This window comes from Crotalus tigris, unplaced genomic scaffold (assembly GCF_016545835.1).
Source record: "Crotalus tigris isolate CLP2741 ecotype Arizona unplaced genomic scaffold, ASM1654583v1 scf7180000024506.7606697, whole genome shotgun sequence".
Lineage (NCBI taxonomy): Eukaryota > Metazoa > Chordata > Lepidosauria > Squamata > Viperidae > Crotalus > Crotalus tigris.
In genome coordinates this window covers 3,930,092-3,954,732 of record NW_024100678.1, presented here as the reverse complement: position 1 = coordinate 3,954,732, position 24,641 = coordinate 3,930,092, and the positions used below count along the sequence as shown (strand labels likewise).

At 34.7% G+C, this 24,641-nt stretch overlaps 1 protein-coding gene across 29 annotated transcripts in view; it reads left to right on the top strand.

Annotated features, from left to right (window-relative positions):
- DTNA (dystrobrevin alpha) overlaps nt 1-24,641 on the top strand; it is a 237,063-nt gene that overhangs the window by 59,012 nt on the left and 153,410 nt on the right. The window contains exon 2 of one of the 29 annotated variants that reach the window (XM_039333483.1): nt 15,617-15,662. The exons of 26 other annotated variants lie outside the window; for them this stretch is intronic. The gene's annotated coding sequence lies outside the window, so the exon portion shown is untranslated. Of the gene's footprint in view, nt 1-5,725; nt 5,808-6,974; nt 7,077-15,616; nt 15,663-24,641 lie in introns of those variants that run through there. 2 more of the 29 variants (XM_039333482.1, XM_039333481.1) reach the window with 2 other exon arrangements.

The window sequence follows — 24,641 nt, the reverse complement described above, 5'->3', positions numbered from 1 at the left end:
TCAGCCATCACAGTTCTCCATGGCATTTTATTGTGATCTAGATGCTTGATGCCCAGCTTGCAATTACCACAAAGCAGCAACCCATGGTCATTACAATTTCTGATGTTCCCTGCCAGCTTCCCACAAGTAAGTCAATGGGGAACCTGGTCAGAAGTCGCACTGCTCATTCTTTGCTTGCTTCTTCTGTGCCTATCAACAATACTCTTTTGCTCCATGAAGCATGTATGCACCCACCAGCCTTCTTGCTTGAGATTACTGCCTTTTTCCATTTAACAACTGACAGAGTCCAGGGATTATGACAGTAACAAGGACTGCCAGGATTGCCATCACTAAGCAATGCAGTCCTTAACATTGCATATTATGATTGCATCACTTAGCAGTGGAAATCCCTCTTCCAGTTTCTGTCATAAACCTGTAATGGGAAGACGTGGTTGATTTTTTGTAATCATGGAATGTTCCCTTAGCAAAGATTTCATAAAGTATCTGGGTGTGATAGGCATTACACTAAACTGGTTTTTACTGCCAGGGTAAATAGTTGAACCCACATTTTTTTAAAAAAATCACGAAGCAGTCTTTAAAAATTTAAACATTTAATTTATTGTTGTTAGTTGCGAAGTTATGTCCGACCCATCGCGACATTTAATAACACATACTAATTAGAGAAGATTGGCATGAATATGGAGATGAGGTCTTCACTGGGACTTAAATTTTTTTAAAATCCTGCATACTATTAAGAGGTGTACTCATATTCCAGCTAAGTGGAGTCCAACTTCACTTCAGACTTCTAGATGAATGCATGGAAATTGTGGGAAATAGAGGATGTGGCTGTGCATTTAGTTTCATTTTCTACCCAGTTTGAAGCTTCTGTGCAATTATCTAAGTGCCTGAATTAAGCTCTAAACTAATTTAGAAGTGTATAAAGCTCTATCAATGCCAGTTCATTTACTTCTCATGAAATCTTCTGGAAATCCAGTTGGTAATACTTTTCAAAAGAAAATTGGCAGCTTTACTCATGGACCAGTCAGGACCTCTTTAAGACACCAGAAGGCCGAGAGGCAAAATGTTTGAACACTTACTCTGCCCATCCCAATTCTTGTCACTACATCCTGCACTGATCATTTCAAATACTGAATTATACTTCAAATGGGATCCCCTGCTTGAACATTGCCTCTATTGTCCCCCTTTAAAAAGGCTCTGGTATGGTGCCAGTGCAAAACCAATTAATCTATTTTATTTTGAGTGCAAAAAGTCACCCTATGGCGACTCTAAGCCTAGCAAGCAGAATAGTTTTTTCTACAGAGTAAATCAATTTTCATGCTTGGTAAAGAGTAAAAAAGTCCTTGAGCCAAGTAACTGCAACCATACAGCTTTCTTGACAGTATTATAGAAGAAGTTTGCTTTGCTTTCTTTCACAGTGGGTTTTTTTTTCATTTTCCCAGCTAATCAGTAGTCCCAAATTCCCACTCTGTATCATCTCTGTAGTAACCCTGGCTTATCTTGCTTAGCTTCCAAATGTTGCCATCTCCTGAGACTGTCCTGAGACTGTCTTCATGTACACACCAAATAATTGCCGGTTTACTGTTTTCATTTTTTCACTTCTTATTCAACATCCTCAACAGGACCATCAGAAATCTCTTTATCAGAAATCAAAGCATTTAGGTCACCTAACGTAATCCTTTTTACTCTTACTTAAAATGGTTCTTCAGAATTTCAGAAAACTTTTTTAAAGAGAATGAAGAGGCAGTCCCCCCACCCTAACTCCCCCCGGGCCTTCCAAATAAAGGGTTAAAACACAGCTCTGCCACCTTGCATGGGAAACCCAAAGAAGTGCACACTCCTGGGGTTGGTTAGTGCTGAGAGTTGTCCCTTTACCTTTGTTAAACAACTTTTATCAAAGTTAACATGCTCTTTCTTCCTTTAAAATAATTATATGGTTTTAAAATTGTAACTCTATTTTTAACTTTAGTATTTTAATTTTTATGTACTGTTTTATATTGCAATGTTTTATTATATGCTGCCCAGAGTCCTTCAGGGAGATGGGTAGTTTAGCAATATGAAAACTAATGAGAGGGGGTAGGAGAAAGAAAGAAAGAAAGAAAGAAAGAAAGAAAGAAAGAAAGAAAGAAAGAAAGAAAGAAAGAAAGAAAGAAAGAAAGAAAGTCATGACAAATCTAGCCTACATTTTTTGCTAGTGGGCTAGAATTAAAATAAATTTTCTAGCATGAGCATGGGCAAATTTGTACAGTTGCATATGGAAAAAAACTACTTAATTAAAGCATCTTGAAATGCTTCTGTAGATGTACCCTTTTATCATCTTTGATGAAACAATTAAAACCATTATTTTTAATTCAATTTTTGGCTCCTAAAAATGCAGCTCATTTAAAAAAATATATTCCAGATGAATTTGTATTTCATGCTTATACAGAGCATATAAGCGTATATGAAGCCACAGTGAATAGAAAATATTATTACAGACATGGTTTATTTTCCAGTTGCAAAGATAGATCTTCTTAGCTTTGGCTGGATTGTCTCCTTTATAATTATCCCAAATTTGGTAGCTAGACTTCCCAACTTCCTTTTTTACTAGGAGATAATTATATTCATGGAAATACTCCTTCATCATTTTGTGCTAATTTCTCAGGTTGATAATGAGGGGTCAGAGCACATTTTAATAACTGACAAGGAGTGGTTCATATATCTCATTACACCTCTCCTTTGATATTGAACAGAAATAGACTTTACATTTATTCAATAATCTAAAAAACTAGTTGAGATAAACTGTTGCATTACAATACTCTAACCTATATTTTTAAAGCCAGAAATATCTGACATGCTAGTTATTAGCTTGCATGTTTTACTGTTTATATTTACTTTATGAAAAAGATGGGGGAAGGCTTTTTTCTCTCTAGCAAGGGATATAACCTACAAACAAAAATACCTTTTTAAAAAGTCATCTAGCCTCTTAAAAGTGTTGCATACATTTACTGGTTGAGAAGACTGAGATTCAGTACATCTGGAGAACATCAGGTTGGGAAGGTAGAAAATGTCTATCTTTCACTAGTTGTTTTTTTTTTTTAATCAGGTGACAGTTTGAGTGAGTACATGTGAAGACCAGACTGATTCATTTCAGATTGCAAATCACTATATATGAAGACAGCCTGCTGCTTCATAGAGTCTAGAAAAGAGGCTCCACTGGCAAGTGCACTTGAGCTGGATATGTAGAGTCAACTTTGGCTTCTAACACTGTACATTAATAATTCTATTTTGAGTGGTGTTAATAAAAGAACAAAGCAGATTCATAAGATTAATGTTAAAATCCCTTGCCGAAATGTTGATTACATTCCAGCATTTTATTTTAGGACAAGGAGTTCTTTCGTCTGTAGATTTAAAAAAAAAATGAAAAGGAACTAAATATTATAGAATTAATAGGAAATACTACATGTCTTCTCACAATAGATTAATCTACTTTGGCACTGTAAATGGCGAAGTTGGGCAACATAGAAGTTTAATAAAATACCACAGTATGCCAATAAGAAGTAGATAATTATTGCATAAAGAAAGGTATCTAATATCATTTTTGACACATTTGCATTTGGTACTATAAAATATGCCGCTAATCTTTAGTCAGCACAATTACATCCTGGATTTTGATTTGTATTAGTTTTTGAAAGAATTTCTGCATGGCTTTTATATGCTTTTTTATTTTGTTTTATATTGCATATAACATTTATTGAGATGGGTGGCTATATAAATTTCAAATAATCAATAAAATCCAGAAATTACCCTAAGTATTAATCTGAAATAATTATTATTGGATCTGTTTATTGTCAGATACCATTTATATTTATTAAGAAGCTGGTTTCTTTAACACAATTTTTGGTAAATAAAAAATGGATGGATATTTGCTTTTATATAAAAACAATTGATTTCTGACTGAAGAAGAACTGAAGAAGCTTCTTGGATGAGAAGTGAAACTCCAGTTGCCTTTTGAAAAAGCACCTTTGGAACAACCATGACCTGAATGACCGAGAGTCTCCATAGACGATTGATTCCTAAGACTTTATCATCATAGGATGTATAGCCATATCATCATGAAACATGTTCATATTATTTATTTCAACAATAAGTAGGATTGCCAGGCTGGTATCATCCCTTTCTTGAGAATTTAGGTCCAGCCAAGTTATGTCGCATAATTAACTATTAAGATTTCTATCTATAGAAATGTGGCATTAGTAGTACTGAGTGGTATGGGAGCACAACAATTGAGGAGGAAGAAGAAGAAATATTCCCCATGTGCCAAAGGATTCTAAATAGATAACTATTCAATTCATCTCAAGATGTTTTCACTAAACCACTATATTATTTAATTTCCTTTTCAAGTTAGGACTGATAATTATGAATTCAGTTATAGCATAATTTAATGATCAGATATTCATTGTGCTTGTGCACAGTAATACAAAGTGGTGTTGTCGAGAAGAAAATTGGTTAGATCAACATCTTTGGGTAAAAGAAAATGTGCCCAGTTATACAAGAATCTGAATTCCCTTCTGACAACCAGAAGATAAAGCACCATTTTCTTAACTTTATGGTATTTGCACCACTAACCATATCATACTGCGTAAAAGGCAAACTTCTTCTTAATAACTTTACTGTATAAATAACATTGAAGGTTATAGACGGAATTCTTTTTGAAAGAGAAATGTAGAACTTATGGCCAGTTTTGAAACAAAATGAAGTATTTAAATCTATATAGCCCGTTTGTTTTATTAAAATAAGGCCTTGACAAGAGAAGCACTTACCAAACTCTACCTGTGAATGACATTGAAGTCTTCCTTTTTTTCCTGCATGCCAGAACAGATATAAATAATTCAGTGACTAGCTTTATTCAACTTTCTTATCAGAGCATCTATAAAGAACTAGGAGGTGCTACATTTTCAGCTTTGCTGCTCCTTTCAACCACAATACTAGAGCATATTGAATCCTAATTTGCCAAAGACAGAATTTTTTGTCTTGTAGATTTTTAAATGTAACAAAATATACAAAAGATTCCCCCCCCCCAACACTTTGCTTTCAATATACTAGAAAACTACTATGCAAAAGATACCTGGTGGTGGTGGTGGTGTTCTACTGTCACATGTTGGAGACTGATTCCTTTTAAGAAATGTGACTACCTTATTAATGCTAGTAATGTTAGCAAGCCTTCTTGCTGCACTGACTTTAGTTAATTTTAATTCACTAGTAAAGGGGGAGCATTCACCGCTTCCGGAGGCAGGTTGTTCCACCGATTAATTGTTCTAACTGTCAGAAAAGTTCTCCTTAGTTCTAGGTTGCTTCTCTCTTTGATTAATTTCCATCTGTTGCTTCTTGTCCTGCCTTCAGGTGCTTTCGGGAATAGTTTGACTCCCTCTTCTTTGTGGCAGCCCCTGAGATGTTCGAACACTGCTATCATGTCACCCCTCGTCCTTCTCTTCATTAGACTAGACATTCCCAATTCCAGCAACCGTTCTTTATATGTTTTAGCCTCCAGTCTCTTGATCATCTTTGTTGCTCTTCTCTGTACTCTTTCTAGAGTCTCAACATCTTTTTTATATCGTGGTGACTAAAACTGGATGCAGTATTCCAAGTGTGGCCTTACCAAGGCATTGTAAAGTGGTATTAACTCTTCACGTGATCTTGATTGTATCCCTTTGTTAATGCAACCTAACACTGTTGGCTTTTTTGGCAGCTGCAGTACACTGCTGGGTCATATTTAAGTGATGTCCACTAGGACTCCGAGGTCCCTTTCACAATTGCTACCATTGAGTCAGGTACCACCTCTATTATACCTGTGCATTTGGTTTTTCTTGCCTAAATGTAGAACCTTACCTTTTTCACCACTGAATTTCATTTTATTACATAGTTCTCAATGTTCAGGTCTGTCAAGATCCTTCTGTATCTTAAACCTATCTTCTGGAGGGACAATCCCTATTTCCCATTGTGTGTGTGTGTGTGTGTGTGTGTGTGTGTGTGTGTGTGTGTGTGTTTGTACCTTTGACTGCATTGACTCCTTGCAAATGTCTGGTCAAATCCCTGCAATTTTCTTGGCAAGATTTTCAAAAATGGGCTGCTTTTGCCTTCTTCCTAGGCCCAAAGTTATTTACCAGACTTTAGCCTAAAACTGGGCTAAAACTCATTGTCTACTCTACTGGTTTTTAGTCTGGCACCTTCACCACTGCCCAGACCAGTTGTCATTTCCAGTTGAGTGTTCCTCTATCTTCCTCTGTCTTTGAGTAGAGGAATCAATTTCAAACCATATCCATTTTCAGAAATTTAGCATTGAACTCAGAATCTTTACCATTTCCTTATAGAGATCTCCTTTTTTCCCTTGAATTTTTGTAACTGAATAAAGGCCTGTGTGACATAGGATCCTTAATATTTTGAATACTGTCCTGTATTAGCAGGTTAGCATGAAAACACTGTATGAAGCTTTACATCAGATTCTATATTAATTAAGGGTGAAACAGAATGCCTGCCAAATCTGTTTCTATATATGTGTTGTGAGTTTATTTATGAATGCATTTGCATCCTTTTAAAAAAATATGTAACCTACCTGTTTGCTAAAAATATCTGTTCTATTTAATTAAAAGAATCTCTCTGGCTCCTTTATAGTAATTTTAAACAGCAAGAACAATTGTATCTGATTTGTTTTCATTAATATATGTAAACTAGAAACAACTGAATTTCACAGGTGTTTTTTAAAACAGTCCAGTGCATATTTTAAGGCAAAGCATTGGGTACTGGATGTCTATTTGGCATCAGATATGCTGCATATCACAAGAAAAGCACCTTGTCCCTTAACTAAGTAAGAGGAGAAGGAAAACAAGTTTTTGTTAGTTTTTTGTATTGCAGCAGCTGGCTCTACTGTCACTATAGCAACCTGCCACATGATAAGGTATATTAGGTTGCTCTGCATGAGCAAAGTCAGGAATGAACAGCAAAAAGTTAAATGTTACTTTGGAGTTTCTTGTGTAGAAATGTTTATGGTCAATGGTCTAGAAAAGTTAGTGCTGTGATGCTGTTTTAAACAGCAGATTCAGGTAAGTTAAAACTTGTTTTCATTTTTTAATTTTACCCTTTCTTCCTCAAAATGGAAAAATAGATCTTTTATATCTTGTTTTTCTGTTTGCATGTATTGGTTTTATCAAGACTGTAATCCTCACAAATTGGTTAATACTCTAGTTTTGCTATGGTCTTCAAATCACAACATGACATCATTGTCTATTGTAATGTTTTCTGTTTTACAGATAATGAGCCAAACAAAAGTCCTCATTTAGTGACCTCAATTGGGACTAGCAACTTGGTCATTATGCAAAGCAGTTGTTAAGATCACTGTGCTTATGATCTTATGTCAGCTCTCCTTTGTTTTACAGACCTGTGAAGATCATCAATATGAGGATTCATTGAAAAGTTATTTTTTATCACCATTAAAAAAGTAATTTCTTGCTAAATGAGGCAGTCAGTAAATGAGGACTACCTGTAGTTAATGTCATTTGATGATCCATAGCTTGTTACATATGGTCAATAATGTCTTTGGAGATTCTCAGTTATCCAAGTCATGGTTGCCCCAAAGATGCCCTTTCAAAAGGCACCTAGACTTCAGTCAGAACTGAAGAAGCTTCTTGGATAACAAAACTTGAGACTAAGATGACATCCTTCAGGAATCTAGACAAGTAGATGATTCCCATTTCTAAAACTTTTGTATCAGCGTAACTGGGTCTATTATCATCACTAGTGCTTGAATATTTCCATATGTTCAAGAACAGTGACAAAATTCTCAAACAGTTCATTATGAATGTGGTTTTAGTGACCAAATAGAACACCAGAGGGGTACTTGAAAACAAAATAAAAACAAAATAAAACTGGCAGGCTTCCAGATCAGATACAACTAGCCTTTTAATTAGCCTTTCTAATTATCAGCCTGCCATATGACAACATTGGTTGCATTTTGCTTTTACAGATTTTTGTGTGTTGGCTTTTATACTGGTGATTGCAAAATACCCTTGAGGGGACAAAATACTACCAAATTAAGTTAAATTATCCCCTTTGACTTTTTGATAAAAACCAGGAGCTGATAAAATTTATTTCATCTCTTTTCTTTTTTCTACCTTTTAATTAAAAATATAGGCTTTTTAGAATTAAGAATTAGTTTTCCATTCACAGCAAACAATAGGAAATCATCTTTCCTATGCTGATAACAGTCCTTTTGCATGTTGGGCTTCTTTGATTGTTGAGTCATTAGAGCTTGATTTGTAATGTCTATAATTAATTCACTATTCATGAATTATCTACAGAGAATATTTTCTATTAAAATTATCAATTCGTAAATGATAAGATACATGTATATGTCTCATCTTTCACTCATAAAATAAAAAAATGAAGCATTACTGTATGTTGTAGGAAAACATTTTCTGCTCTCCATTTTAAACACATTTAATTAAAATTGCACCTGCGTATTTTTGTTTCAATATTTGGAATTTTTTAAATTGTAAATCATGATCTAGTTCACAATAATATTTTGTAATTCATTCTTAGGTTTCCTACGTCCATGCCTGCACTAGTACTGTTAGTATTTATTGCTTATAAAATTACAACTACTGTTATTTTGTTACATCAAGAAAAGCCAAAAAATATATTTCCAAGACAAATAATTATTTTAGGTATTTTGTGCAATGGAAATCCAAACATACAGACTGATAGTCCTGTTGTATAATTCCCAATATTATTTTTTCAAATGCACAGTAGCCTTATTAACATTTGAATTAAAAAAAAAGTTGCTTTAAAAAAATGCGGATGTAAAAGACAAATACCAAGATTTCCCTTTAACATGCCTGCCATGTTTAAGCACCATTATGGTTTAGTGTTTTTGCTCTGATACCAGTAATTAAAATCATGCAATATATTTAAGTTGTACCCTTTTATCTATTCATCTAAGAGGAAGTTATGGAATGTACTTTTGAATACATTTTATACTACATTATTACAATGCTTTCTTTTTTGGTAATAATTTTATTAAAGGTTACAAATACAAAGATAAAAGACTAATGCAAACCAAGAAAAAAATATATATATAAAAGTAAAAAAGAGAAAAAAGGGGGGGAAAGAATAAGAAAAAAAAGATATATAAAGAAATGAGTTCCCCGTCCCTCCAGACAAGTATAAACTCAGTAACATAACACCTTCTCTAGTACAGGTAGTCCTCAAGTTACGACAGTTCACTTAGCGACTTTTTGAAGTACTCTAATCTAACTTCACAGAGTATTGATATTGAATTTTATAAAGCAATATGTAATATATTACAGTATGAAAAAGATATATACTGATAAAAATCCACCTCAAGCCAGGCAAATGTAGAATGTTAATGATATTGGGCTAAGCAATTTAATAAGATGTATTCTTGTGAAATATTTCACAGTTGAACTGTCCACCAACAGACTTTGCAAAGTTATTTTGCTTTAAAAAGGCATTATGTTTAAGTGAACAATCATTAGGAAGACTTTAAATTAAAGAGTTTGCAGGATGAAAACAAACTCCCCAGAGTAAAGATAAAATTCATGGGATGTATACTCAACATATGGGAAATAAACAAGATGGTCTTGATGCAAAAGAGCAAATATGATTGAATAAACATAATTCATACTTGGTAAGAATGTCTCCTATTACTGGAATATAAATAATTGAAAGCTAAAATTGGTTCAAAAGGAATACAAGAAAGAAAAAGAGAGGAGGAGTTGCATTGTACCTTAAAATATTCATTTCTGCTGGAAAATCCAAATGTTTGAAATGTTATAAAGAACATTTGGTTTAAAATAAGTGAAGGAACAAATCAAACAAATCAGTCTTTGGCCCACTGTTCTTCAATATCTTTATAAATGATCTAGATGAGGGAATTAAAGGTAAGATCATCAAGCCGGGGGGAATTGCTAACACTTTGGAAGATAGACTCAAGTTTCAGAAGGATCTTGACAGACCTGAGTATTGGGCCCAATAATAGGCAGTTTAGTGGTGAGAAAAGTAAAGTCCTGCACTTAGGCAGAAAGAAGCAATTGCACAGATACAGAATAGACAATAACTGGCTCAGAGATCTAGGTGTCCTAGTAGGACACTGCTTAAATATGAACTATCATTGTGCTGCAGCTGCCAGAAAAGCCAACTATCAATAGAGGGATAGCATCACAATCACAACAAGTGATAATACCATTCAGTATTGCTCTAGTAAGACCATACTTGGAATATTGCATCCAGTTCTGATCACCATGATACAGAAAAAAATCCTATGGCCCTAGAAAGAGTCCCCAGAAGAGCAACAGTGATGATAAGAGGTCTGTAGGCTAAACCATATAATGAATGGCTAAGGGAATTAAGTGTGTTTACCCTAACAAAAAGAAGACATAGTGGTGATACGATAGCTATCTTCCAATACTGTCATACATCTGTCATAGCGAAGAGAGGGTCAAGTTATTCTCCAAAGCACCTAAGTGTAGGACAAGAAGCAATGGATGGAAGCTCATCAGAGAAAGGTCCAACCTGGAACTAAGAAGAAATTTCCTGATAGAGTTTGTCTTCTGTGGTTATGAGTGCTCTATCTCTGGATGTTTTCAAGAAAAGATTGGACAACTATTTATCGAAGATGGAATAACAACTGCCCTGGGCAGAGAGTTGGATTAGAAGACCTTCAAGGTTCCTTCCAGCCATATGATTCTATGATTCTATTCTATGTCATTCCATGTGTGTTTGTATGAGGAAGGAAAATTAGTTTCAGTGTTTAAGATGTACTTCTCGTGACTTTAGATAATAGCCTAACTTGATCTACCAAATAAAACAGCTTATTGAATGTAATAATCTTTTCAGACTCTATGAATGTGAAAATTTCTAATATAATGGAAATGATTCTTTTATAATAAATTATGCTTTTATCATATATGACAACTTTATTAATACATATTTATACATATGCAGTCAGTTGGTCATTGCATAAATTGTTTCATGTTTTAAGGTAGTTTGTAAGATACAACTGCAGATATGGGAAAATAAAATGCCTTTCATAGAGAAGCATAATATTAATTGGTATGGTGAAAATATTTGCTAGTAATATTTTTATACTTAATGTATATGTGACAGTTGAGAATAAGTATGCTTCCTTACTGCCATTCTTCATATAGCCTTGCATGAATTCTTTTTTTCTAATTAAATAGTATTTATTAAATTTTAATATGGGAAATAGTAATATTAGAAAATAATTTGCCCTTTCTTCTGTAAAATACCATAAATGAAAGTTCATTTCATTGGACATAAATAATTAAATTCAACAACTTTTCAGTGTTGTCCCTTTGAAAAAGGTTCTAAGCAGGTATTAGGATTTCTGGACATAAAAATGCTTACACCTTTTTTTCCCTGTGCCATCTCATTTCTAGTTTGTACAAACCATAGTTTGCTATGGGGCATGAATCATATCAGAGCTAATCAGGCTTGTCTCTAATTTGGGACTTCAAAAGCAGCTTCTGACTAAGGTTCAGTGATGTTTAGAAAAGGGCTTATCTTTTGCCATAATTATAATTTGCCTGATTCTAATAGTTATTTTAACCCATGAAAGAAAGGATGAATTAAGAGTGAATCCATAGATGAATACATATATAAGCTTGCAGAATACTCCTGATAACTGAAATTAGTTGACACATAAATGCAAAATCTAAGTTATCTAGAATAAAATTAAAGACAATTTATAATAAAAATGGTTAAATGAAAGTAAGCTGGGTTTCATGTGTTATATAACAACATAAGTTGGATATTAAAAGTGTGTGAATGTTTCTACTGTTTTATAAACCTTGTTTATATCTTAGTACTTTTAACAAGCAATGGCATCCTAGCAAAGCATGATTAAAACAGACCGTCCTTTAGGAACAGATATAGCAGTAACCCAAATTTAAATTTGTTTATGAACAATTATGTGGGGAATAACCTTTGAAAGCAAATTATAGTTTTTTTAAAAAAATTGATAACAGTGTACGCTATTTCTATATAGTAGAATGCACGTATAAAGATTGTAAAAATGGAAAATAAATTTCACAAAATAAGTCAAAGGTTACTCATAGTTTACATATTATTCGTCCCCTTCATTGGATGTATTCAATATTGGTTCTGTATGCCACAGTGTATATATTTTTAATAATAAGATATAAATATTCTGTGTCCTTAAATTTTCTGTGTAGGAAAATGTGGAACTACATTCCATAGCATAATCTTATCTTTTAAATATTATTCAATTAGAGCAGCGGTTCTCAACCTATGGGTCGCGACCCCATTTGGGGTCGATCGACCATTTTTCAGGGGTCGCCAAAGGTGGCGATCCACCATTTTTTGCGGCGCCGTGCACGTGCGCCGCACATGGGGGCGGCATGCACGTGCGCCGCGCATGGGGCAGCGCCGTGCATGCGCGCTGCACATGGGGCAGCGCCGTGCACGCGCGTCACGCATGGGGGCGGCGTTGCGCATGCGCATCGCGCATGGGGGGCGTCGTACGCGTGCGCCGTGCATGGGGGCCATCGTGCATGGGTGCCGCGCATGGGGCGGCGCACATGCGCATCGTGCATGCCCCCCATGCGCGCGGCGCCGCACATGCGCAGAACGTTTGTGTGACGGGGGTCGCCGTCACACAAATGTTGAGAAGCACTGAATTAGAGCAAAGCAGGTGAAAGATTTAATAATCATCTGTCCAAGACCTTAGTTTATTGAAAAGAAAGAGGGAGGGAATCTGGCAAATGAAAAATATTTGTATTAGTATGAATTTAAATTTCATGGGAGAACTTTTATATTCAGTTAAACTTCAGAAATACAGGTAATCCTCGACTTACAACTACTATTGAGCCCAGAATTTATGTTGCTAAGTGAGAAATTTGTTAAGTGAGTTTTGCCCCATTTTACGACTTTTCTTGCCACAACTGTTAAGCGAATCACTCCAGTTGTTAAATTAGTAATACAGTTGTTAAGTGAATCTGACTTCCCCATACACTTTGCTTGTCAGAGGGTCACAAAAGATGATTGCATGACACAGCAACCATCATAAATATGAACCAGTTGTAAGCATCCGAATGTAAGTCACGGGACCATGGGGATGATTTGTCATGTGTGAAAAATGGTCATAAGTCATTTTTTTTACTGCTGTTGTAACTTTAAACAGTCACTAAATGAACTGTTGTAAGTTGAGGACTACATGTAATTAGCATTTATCTGCTTATCTTTTAAATTTAATATTTTCAGATGTTCCACTAGGTCAGGGGTAGGCAACCTTGGCTCTTTTATGACTCGTGGACAGCTGGCTCAGGAATTCTGGGAATTGAAGTCCACGAGTCATAAAAGAGCCAAGGTTGCCTACTCCTGCACTAGGTAGCAATATCAATTACAATTGTTTTTATATCTATAGCTAGCATCCATGAAAAAAGCAAAAGCAGATATATATAAAAATGAACTTGAACTATTATCTTGAACTTTAATGATGGAATACACACACACATATTCACACAACACTCACTTGTCACTTGCCATATATCACATGCCTTTTATAATACAGATCAGTTGGCAGAAATGTAAGGAAGTTTTAAAACAAGCAAATTATAGAAAACCAATCATTAATTCCATTTTATGAAATCATCAGGATCATTTTTTGAGTAGAAAGTGGCTCTTGTTATAAATTTGCATTTTTATAAATGTTAGATTTAACAGAGTGATTAAAAGCAAGTGCTACAGCATGGTCCTTTTATTTTTGAGTTGTTTTTAGAGACACTGTTTCAATATACTGGTATTAATGTGGTGAAATCTGAAAATACTAAGTAATTTTTTAATAGGATTTTGACTCAGAATTGAAAGTGGAGGATTCGTTCCTTGGAGTTGGTCAGTACTAAAAATCAGGTAAATAAATAGAATAACCATATTTTTTTAAAAAAAATATCTTCCATCAGCAAAAATTATTTTAGTTATAATTCTCCTCAAGACCAAAAAATGGCATGGATTTTTAAAAATGTATTTACTTGTAATCATTCATCTTAACAGTTCTGTTTCTTAAGAACCACATTAAAACAACACTTTCCAGTTTAGAATGGAATATTGCAAGGTTATTATGAATAGTGAAAAGGAAAAGCTTCAAATAAACACTAAGATATAAAGTTTAGCAGAAACTGAATTACTACATGGGGATAATTTATTTCTTTCAATTACACAGTATTAATTTTTAATTGTGTTTATTTTAATTCAGGGTATCAAACTGCTGTCTGTTTATAATTGAAAACAAATGTTTAGAGTTTTCAAGGGCATTTGCTGTTTTCTCCTGAAGGAGGAAATGGGGGCTATGTTTTCCACATTGCAAAAGGCAAAGAGAGAAACAATACCTTGTGTATTGGTGCTTTCTCCTTTGCACTTCCTTTGTGTCTGCTTTTTTGGATCTGTATGACATAATTACATTTTCTACTCTGATGGTTAGGAATTGTCTTTTTATGACTATGTCCCAGCCACTCAAAAGGAAAGAACAAAGTACATTGGGCCAATGTTAAAAGGGGGCATGCTCACATTAGAAGGAAAAATGGGAGAAGTTTGCTAATAGGCTCAAAGGATAAAGAGTAGAGATATAGTTCAGCTTGCTGTGCAACTGCTAAAGGGTCGAGCAGACTTCTCTGGCACTGCATGTGAGGGAATGTACAGTATGCGTCTGGTATTTGAGACAGTTGCATAGGTGTTCCATTTATATTTCTGCAAATGTAATGTTGTGGCTAGGGAGCACACAAACAGCAAAGCACAGAACAGGAAGTCAGCTCAACCAATCAGTATGTAAGACGTGCACCTCCTCACAATGTGTAGTTGGAATTTGAAAGGTATTTGCATCAGCCCACCTGCAGCCATCTGCAACCTACGCTTACCCATCAACCCCTTCGCACCGTAGGTATGTGGCAATGGCTACAGGCAGTTGCTGGCAACTCTAAGTAAGCCTTAAGCACTTGGGACTGAATGGGTCTTTGGTTGCCGTAATTTAGCTTGAGTGAATGTGACAGCACAACTCTCAAGTCATGCCTGAGGTCCTTTCTCTGCTGCCCCTTCAAGCCACCCAAAAGTGGGTATTTTAATTTTATGCTAGTTTTACAGTAAATGTACATTTCTGTAAAACACATTTCTATATTTAGGTCAATAATCACCAACATGAGGAATTGTGAATTCTTATATTACCAGCAGTAAAACATCCGAAAAATTTTAGCACAGGCTTTGGCAGGGGAAGGTTCTGAAAAAAAGTCATCAAATATTTTTAAAAACCCACAGTTTTCTGTAGATACTACACAGTATTTTCCCCATTCTCATTTTCATATAAATCTACACATAAATTGCTGTGCTGATAATACAGTGCTTGACATTCCTAATTTTCTGTTTAAAGAGAGAATGATTTTCAACAGTGGTACCTTTTTTCATTTTGTAAATTTATTAATACTGTTTGCCTTTAGATTCCAGCACAGCTAACAGACATAGCATTTATTGAAATGGGTAACCCAAATGACTGACTACATGATGGCAATTCAGTTAATTTCCTCTCTTTTTAAAACAGCCTATCATTTCCAATCCTGAATAATGTGACATAAAGATACAGAAAAGTAAGCTGACATAACAATGCATGAACTTTCCCTGGAGTGATTTTACCACAGCTGTTGTGGGAGGGCAAACAGAAGTCTGCAACACATTTATTTATTTAATTTCTGCACTGTTCACAAAAAAAAAACACCATTGCCCTTTTTAATGTCTTGTGAAGGCTCTGATTCCTCCAATAGTGGATAAACCTGGCTTTTAAATGTTGAAAGGTGCAAGTTGACACCATGTAGCAAATAATTGTTGCAGTATCATGTTTGTTTTCTCATAGCCCTGTTTGCTTCACATAGCATTTGAAAGAACATTTTTGCAAGGAACCTGAACGTAAATAAAGCATTTCTTTTCACATTAGTAGAGTAGATGCACAGACAGCTGGGGGGGGGCAGATTTGGAAGCTACCACAAAAGCTTTAAAAAAGATGCTGTTGCTTTAGCAATTTAAAGAGAGGTGCTTCTTGTACGTCATTCATATGTTTTGCACAACCTTATTGTAAAATATGTTCACTACTAAGCTATAATTTATATACACACAACTAAGCTATAACATTTTAATATCCTTTACTTATGGGAAATAATGTAGGATAGCCTATTTTTAAGTATTTTAAAGATTTTAAACATCAAATACTAGGTGAGCCATGAAAAATACCTCAAATTTTAGATATCATTATCGCAAGGATAATATAAGTTTGCTATATTTAGCGAAGTCAACATCTCTCTCTGAACATATGTTTGTATTGCATGCTTCAAAGGAAAACTATTATGTCTTGTGAGCTTTCATGATTTATTTCTTTAATTTATTTTAATTCACTGACAGATACTGTCTTGGCACAGGATAGAATAATGGAATTTGGCCTAAAGAAATGTGCTATAGTAGCAACAAACCAGAAAAAAAGTCATGAACACTAATGGAATTAAAATGCTGAATGGCCAATCATTTGGACCCATCAGGATGAAGTCTAGAAATATCTGGGCATTTTATAGTTGGACAACCAGTTTGTGTGTGAATTTTTATGTTGTCATTTTTAATGTTGTAAGCTGCCTGGAATTTGTGAGTTGGGCAGCCATATAAATGTGTTTAATAAAAATAAATAAAAATAAGCATTAAGCATAAACAAGTTAAAAATGTGATTAGTAAAGAATATAGACAAAGAATGAGAAAATGCCTAAAGTCTAAAATGTCTAAAGACAAAATTGAACAGTGGAAACATTAAAGTCATTAATATCTGGACCATACCTATTATACAAAATATTATACAAAATACGGCTGGAATTATTAACAGTTAATAATTCATTATACATTATAACATGAACTGGACAATTTGTTATCAAAAACAAGAAAACTTATAACTATTCACTATGCATTATATCTCTGTAGTAATATTGATAGATTATACCTGCCCCCCAGAAATGGAGGCAGAAGAAGAAAAACAATCATTGGCTAAGTACGTAAAAGATGGCCAAGAAGCATTAATGCAAGTTAAAAAGTGGGACTTATTGAATGGTACAGGAAACAAAACGTTAATTTTGAAATAATGAAATAAAAACACAAACCAAATACTGGCAAGAAAAAGCATTACATCAGGGGTTTCAAACTGCTGGCCTGCGGGCTGGACATGTCACGTGGAAGCCATGCCCACCCCATTGCCAGCAATGGCCAAACTGTCCCAATACGTCACGTGACGATGCGAGTTTGACATGTCTGCATTACATGATCAGTTTTTACAAAAGATTGGGGAAAGTAAAGAAAGATAAAACCTGGCAATGACTTACAACTGGAACATTAAAAAAAGGAACTGAAGGTTTGATTTTAGCTGCTCAATAGCAAACTATTTGAAATAATTTAATCAAGGCCAGAACTGAAAAATTATCAAATGATTCAGAGTGCTGATCATATATTCAGCTCATACAAGAAGATCATACAAACCGAGTATAAACAACAATATAGAGATAATCCTCGATGTATGACCACAAATTGAGAGCAAAATTTCTGTTGTTAAATGAGACATTTGTTAAGTGAGTCTTGCCCCATTTTCAGACTTTCTTGCCACAGATGTTAAGTGAATCATTGTAGTTGATAAGTTAGTAACCTGGTTGTTAAATGAATCTGGCTTCTCCATTGCTTGTCAGAAGGTGGCAAAAGGTGATCACATGACCTTGGGACACAGCAACTGTCATAAGTATGAACCAGTTGCCAAGCATCTGAATTTTGATCGCATGATCATGGGGCTGCTTCAAAGTTTGTAACTGAAAAATGGTCATGTCACTTTGTAACTTTAAATGGTCACTAAATGAACTGTTGTAAGCCAAGGACTACTTGTAACATCATCACCAATATTTCAGTGATTGATCATTGAAATTCATTTTTTCTCCAGGAATTGAGAACTACCTATCTGCCACAGTAATACCAAGCTCAAAGGAAAAATGTAGTAGTGGGAGTATAGCAATTCACTTCTATATTATCAGCAAGCCATTCATTGTCTTGGTATTTTACATAAGGGATTACAATGTAGCAGAGAACTAAACACTCCCATTTCATGTTGGTGATGGGGAAGAAATAATCTGTCCCATAGGAAATAATTGATTGTGTGGCAGTTTGATGATTTTCGTTTCTGTGTTCTTAAAAACTGAAAGCATGAATAATTGCTTCTTGCTTGCAATTAGCCAGATCTGGGTGTCAGGATCTTCCATTCCTAAGCTGCTTCCCTTTCAGATTTCCTCTGTCTCCCGTTGAAGTGGAGTTCTGGCAATGTATGTTCAATGGCAGAAGAAACATTGTCCTGCAGCTGTTTTTTCTTTCTTTTTTTCTGACAATATTAAGTGGATGCTACAGAAGGTGAAGGGAAAAGGCAGAAGGGGCCCTCTGCTCAGTGAGCTCAGCTGCAGCTTACAACTGCAGAATTAATTTGCTTTAGGATTTTGAGATAACAAGTTGCCTGAATCTGAAGATTTTGAGAGCTGTGGCATATTTTGACAACATCCTCCATTGGTGGAAGAAGGCATACTATGTATATCACTTAATTTGTCCATTTAGTGATAATTCTGTACACAATATTACTTGGAGGAGTCAGCTGGATTTTTGATTTCTTTTAAAAAGAGACAAAATAAGATCCCTTCTCAAAGGATGCTGCCCTTTTGTTGTGAACAACATTATCTATTTACTGCATTCCATAAATCTCTTTTGGCTATGATCTGTCTCTTACAATTAGGTTATATTGCTGCTGTGGTGGTGTCACATGTTGCCTTACATTTCTACTGCTTATCTTTGTTATATGCTTCATGTTGCATTCCTTCTTGGAATTCCTTCTGGGAAAAATAACAAAGGTTATAAATAAATACAATTTTTGACCTGGAAACTAACTGTCTGATGATCAGTCAAATAGCAGCATCTTTCAGGCTTCTTTGTAGTAGTGTTTTCTATTGCTGACATTTTCATTTATATTGTTGCTAGATTTTGTTTGCAGCCCTCGCAAGTAGCATTCAGCACCTTCTTGGTCAGTTTTAGCTTACAGCTTACAGGATAGGTCAACAGTAAAAGCAGCTGGTCAGGAGACAAGATCTAAAATCCAGCTGAATCCTCCATTAAACTCAGTTTGTTTTATTTATAAAACCAATTGACTGAAGTTAGAAGTCTGAGTGTGATCTGGTTTGCATAGCATAATTAGGGCATTTCTGTACTGCTATCATTTTCGTTCAACAACCCTACAGAAGCAGTTGGAAAGTGATCTGTGATTTGACATGAAGAAAAAGAGGAGGAAAATCACTCCTCACCCAAAGTTGCTACAGAATAACAGAACAGAATAATAGGGTTGAAAGGGACCTTGGAGGTATTCTAGTCTAACCCCCTACTTTGGCAGGAAACCTATACCATTTCAGATAGATGGTTGTCCAATCTCTTCTTCGTAAAAAAAAAAAACCAAAACAGGTTTGTAACCAAAACAACTTTACTTGATCAGAAAGCAAAAGAAAGGAAGGGGGAAAAAAAAATACACCTTGATATTCTGCACACCCTCTAACCCAGTGCTACATTTGGTAATTTGAGAAAAGTCCTGCTATCTAATGCAATTTCATGCAAACACATTTTTCCAAAACAAGGCAACCATGGCTACTTTTCTTATGAACTCATAGACTTTTCCCATTTCTTCTGTTTGTTTGCTTCCCCACCATCTGAAAAGCAATTCTAGGACACATTTTAAAGGATATCCCTTAATTTCAGAAGGTTGGCAAGCAAATATATAATGCCCTAGGAAGCAAGGAGGAAAAAAAAAACAAATTTTGTGTGCAAAAGTAAGCGTTGCTTTGTTATAAATGTTCTCCTTCTACTGCACTTTGTACTGCTTATAGTAATAAAAGTTCATCAAAATGACTTTAGCAGGCAAGATTATTGTCTATTAATGCATTCTTTTTTTGTGTCTATGCTAGCACCTCATCCCATATGGTGTCTCTGTATAAAATAAATGTTCTGCTTAATAATGCTGTTATCATTCTGCCCTTTGTACTATTGTAAAAATAATGTTGAATAATAAATCTGTCGAATCTTAATTAGATTAAAATTAATATACAAAATTCTTTTTTTTTTTCTTTTTAAATGCAGGAACAAAAAACTCCAATATGTTTCATTGTGCCTTCTATCATTTTAATTGTTTTTTCTTTGTTATAATTAGCACAGCACTTTAATATGCAAAGTTTTCTTTTTCCCAGATTTATCTTATGCACACATGCATGCATGTGCATACAAGCATATAGTTGTTCTAGGTTGGTTATTGCTTTGTTATTGTTTTGATGGAACAGTTGTTGCTCAAGGCCAACTCAGCAGAGATACATTCTTAATTTTCCTTATGCCAAGCACCAAATAGCAATCCAATCTGGAAGCATAACCCAAAGTCCTAATTTATTTCTCTTCTATAACCAGCAATGGCTTTACTTCTTATATCAGTCCTTCAGTGCAAATCCTTTCCCTATGCTGTTATTAATTTGGAGGTGAAATAGGCACAGCATACAGTATTCTTGGGCATGCAGAGTCAGTAGCAGAACCCTGGTCCCTGAGCCTCTTCCACTGTGGACCACAACCTGAGCAAGAGGTATTAATAGTGCGAACTGTGCTGTTCTCACTGAACATGGTCAGAAAAGAAACTATAATTAATTCAAAAGAACCATGCAGCTTAGGAAGCCACTAAAGCTCTTTCAGCCCTTACATAACAACTCTCTTGAACTGGTTTCTGAATTTGTGGTTGAAGATGCTAAATAGACTCAGCTTGCTCATGCTTCCTTCAAGGTCCTTCAAGACAAACAAGAAAAAAAAACAAGGATTCCAGGAATGTTATTTATTGTTTAACGGAATCTTTAAAGTCTGTTCTAACTTTTTCCTGCCTCCTTTACATTTACAATAAGGTAAAGGTAGGGCTATTCTGAGTCAATATCAAATCATTTTCCCACAACTAAGCAACCGTTTTGCTCTCCCTCATTCCTCTCAAGGCCAAAACTAAATTCTTCTACACCTTTTTCTTAATGCACCCAATAGCAGTACAGTCATGAAAGGGTTATCCCATTCCATCATCCGTTTGTGCCTGATTGCTAAGAATAAGAAAAATATTTCAGGAAATGGATATCCTATTTAATAGCTTTTGGTCCTAATGCAGGGCCCAGCGTATACTCTATGAATCATAGTCTGAGCAGCATAACTATTGGCCTTATTTTCTGGGAATTATGAAAGTTGAAGTCTAGCACATCTAGATGAGGTGAAGTTAGCAGAATACTGTTTACTCGAGGATCTGGAGTGGTAGGTTACACTTAATGAACTGAAAATTGGAAGCAAAACAACATGCAAACAAAATGTTAATTCATTTTAGGCAGTCCAAGGAAATTAAGAATGGTGGCACCATTAGAACAGATATTTTAATTCTGTTCCATAGTATAAACAAATGATAATTGTTATAAATTAAACTACAAAGCAAGATTCAGGAGGCACAGACAATCAGATACGGAGCAGACTGTACTCAACGGGTGCCATGTTGCACTGGTTAGCACATCCAGACAGTTAAGTTCATGAAAATCCTATTATAAAGAATGAGACAGCAGCAAGAAAAAAATGTAATTGAATGTTGCTATAGCATTGGTCTTCAGTTAACTGAAAACCTTTATGATCCTGCTTCCAGAGTTTATACTTAGTGCCAGAATCTAATTTTTCAGGGATAAATTAGATAATCAGAAGAACTGTTTAGAAATAGGGAGTTATTTTCAAAAAAGCTTAATTTTTTCCCCAAGAAATTTTCTTTTGATGAAATACCCCAGCAGTCATCATCATGGATATGTAGATTTATGGAGCTCAGCAGGATTTCACCCTTTATATTTGAATTAGCTAGTAGCATCCTGGTGTAGCCAAAGAGGCAATGATGGTACTGAAGGATTTGGGTTCTGCTTTTTCAGAAGAAAACTTTTTAAAATCTACACAAAATGGCCATCTTTTAAGCTAACAGTATCTTATAAGGAAAGATTTATTTTTTGATCCCCATACAACCCTTGCCTGATCATGTATATGCTGTGAATAATCTCTGACGTGTCAAGAACTTGTCCCATCATTGGTTGGGGGAAAAAATCGATCTTTGGATTAAGCCATTAAAATGCAAAGTGGAAATCTTGAAATCCTTTTTGCTAAGTAGAAGTGCTATGTCCATCTTGGTAACGTTGCCCAGCTATATGAATTATCTTCAAGAATGTTCAATCTTTGCTGCAACTAGAAAGTTTTAAAAATACATTTCCACAAGTCTCACAAGGACCTGTATCTCTAAATGCATCTCAGTAAACATTATCCTTGGCATTTCTTACTCAAATGAAGGAAGATTGATGTTGACACTTTAAGCAGTATCACATAAAACATCAGAAAAAGCTGAATTGCACAGTATTAACAATTTCAAAATAATGAATAATGGCATATTAAACCTTCTCAGAAAGGTTTTCATGGTTTTTCATGTTTTCCATGCTTGCTTTTTAAAATATTCAGAAATGAGAACACAGCTTGCCTCTGTAATAAAAAAGCAATATATTTTTGCATATTAAAATGACTGCTTCTGTTAGTACATCTCTTTGTAGCTGTACCACTCCTTTCCCAAGAATTCAGCAAGCTATAAGGGGTCCATACTATCTAAGGTAATATGGTGTAGTTATTCGTGCTCTAGGCAGGACCAGGAGAACATGTTCAAATTCAGCCTCAGTCATGGAAGCTTACTGAATAACTTTAAGCCAGTCATTTTTTGTTTGTTTGTTTTTAACAATTGGGCTTATCTATAAGTGCTATTATCTCTCTCATTGTTTTCAGAAGCCCCCATTTTGTTTCAGTCTAACTACCTGAGTTTGTTGCTTGAGAGTGATGCATGGCATTTTCTTCTTCAGATAATTTAAGTAATTTCAGTTCTCAGAAGAAACCATTAAATACCTATAAGGGAAGGTAACAGTAACTCAACAAACTGTTTCACTTCACAAGGTACCCATCAGCTTCTTCTAGAGCAATTCTGAAAATACTGATACAACTGCTTTGCTGCTTTAAAATAAGGTTAATTTGTATTGCATCTGTATCAAATTGGAAACATGCTTAGCTCAACTTTAAGGATGGAACCAGTATAACCTGCCTTCTTGTGTGAGGTCCTTTTGTGGAGATTCTCTTTCCAGTGATGACCTTCTTGATTATGATGTCCTTTCATGATTTTGATGTATTATAAATGAAAGAACAACTGGTTCTTCCTAAATACAACCTAACATAAGATTTTTTCTTTTTATAGTGGATGATTCAAATCCTATTCCCATTTCATGGGCTGTTATAGTAGTAGTCATAAAGAATTTATCCTCTCAGATTGCCATACTACATAGTTAGTTTAAAGCATGTTGACATAAAGTTAGTTTAAAGCATGTTGACATAAAATAAGTACTTGCTATTTTGGAAGACTGATCTAGGAAATCCAACTATTTTGAAGGAATATAATTGATGTCCAATATCATTATTGCTACAATATTACCGTTGTAATGTTGGTTAACTTGGTTAATTATCTTGACCATAATTTTACACTTACAGATGCCAGAACTTATTAATTTAATAAATAAAAATTGACTTAGTATGTGAACTATTATACATTTCCTTTTGTCTGATGTAGATACTTGGGATATTATAGAGAAATTTGTGTACCATATTCACTGAATATAACAGCTGAAGAAGGCAGAAGCCAAAATAAATATTTTTCTGTTTCTAGTTTCTGTTGTATTAATCACTCTTGGATGCATGGATGAAGGGGGATGGATGTATAAATAGACACATTATTGTAGACTCATATTATATTGTACAAACAAAGAAAAATACATGATTTCTGGATCTCCTGTATAATACTATTTTATCTGATGTTAAAATCAGTGTTAGCTTTGAAAAATGGGCTAACTTTTCTATGCTCTTGCTGTTCATTTTTAAAATTGCTTTTAACCCTATTGGAGGAAAAATTGTTAATATACAGGAATTTGTATATTATGAAAAAAATATTAATAGACTCTGGGAGAAGTTTATATCAGAAAAATAATATGGGCCAACAGTTAAAGTATTTCTCACACAAGAAGCCCCCGACAGGAGCTCTAAAGTAAAATAAACATAATTTAATTATGGATCAAATTATAACATTTAATTTGTTTCATTATTTATAGTGAAATGACAAGAAAAACCTGTTTTTATCAATAGAAACAATGGTTGCCATCATCAATAGAGTTTAATCAAAGAAGTATTTTTAAAAATCCTTTCCCCGTCTCCTTCTCCTTCTTGTAAGGCAAAAGTTGAACACATACTTAATTGAATTACCACACTTGACGTAAACTAGCAGCTCTTTTTTTCCTTCCACGCTGTACATACTTCATCTATGTGTAGAACAGACCGATGCTACTAACACTTTTCAATTATAAAAAGTTTTATGAAAGAACATAGAACTATTTTCTGATATTATCCAAGAATTGGTGTTAAAT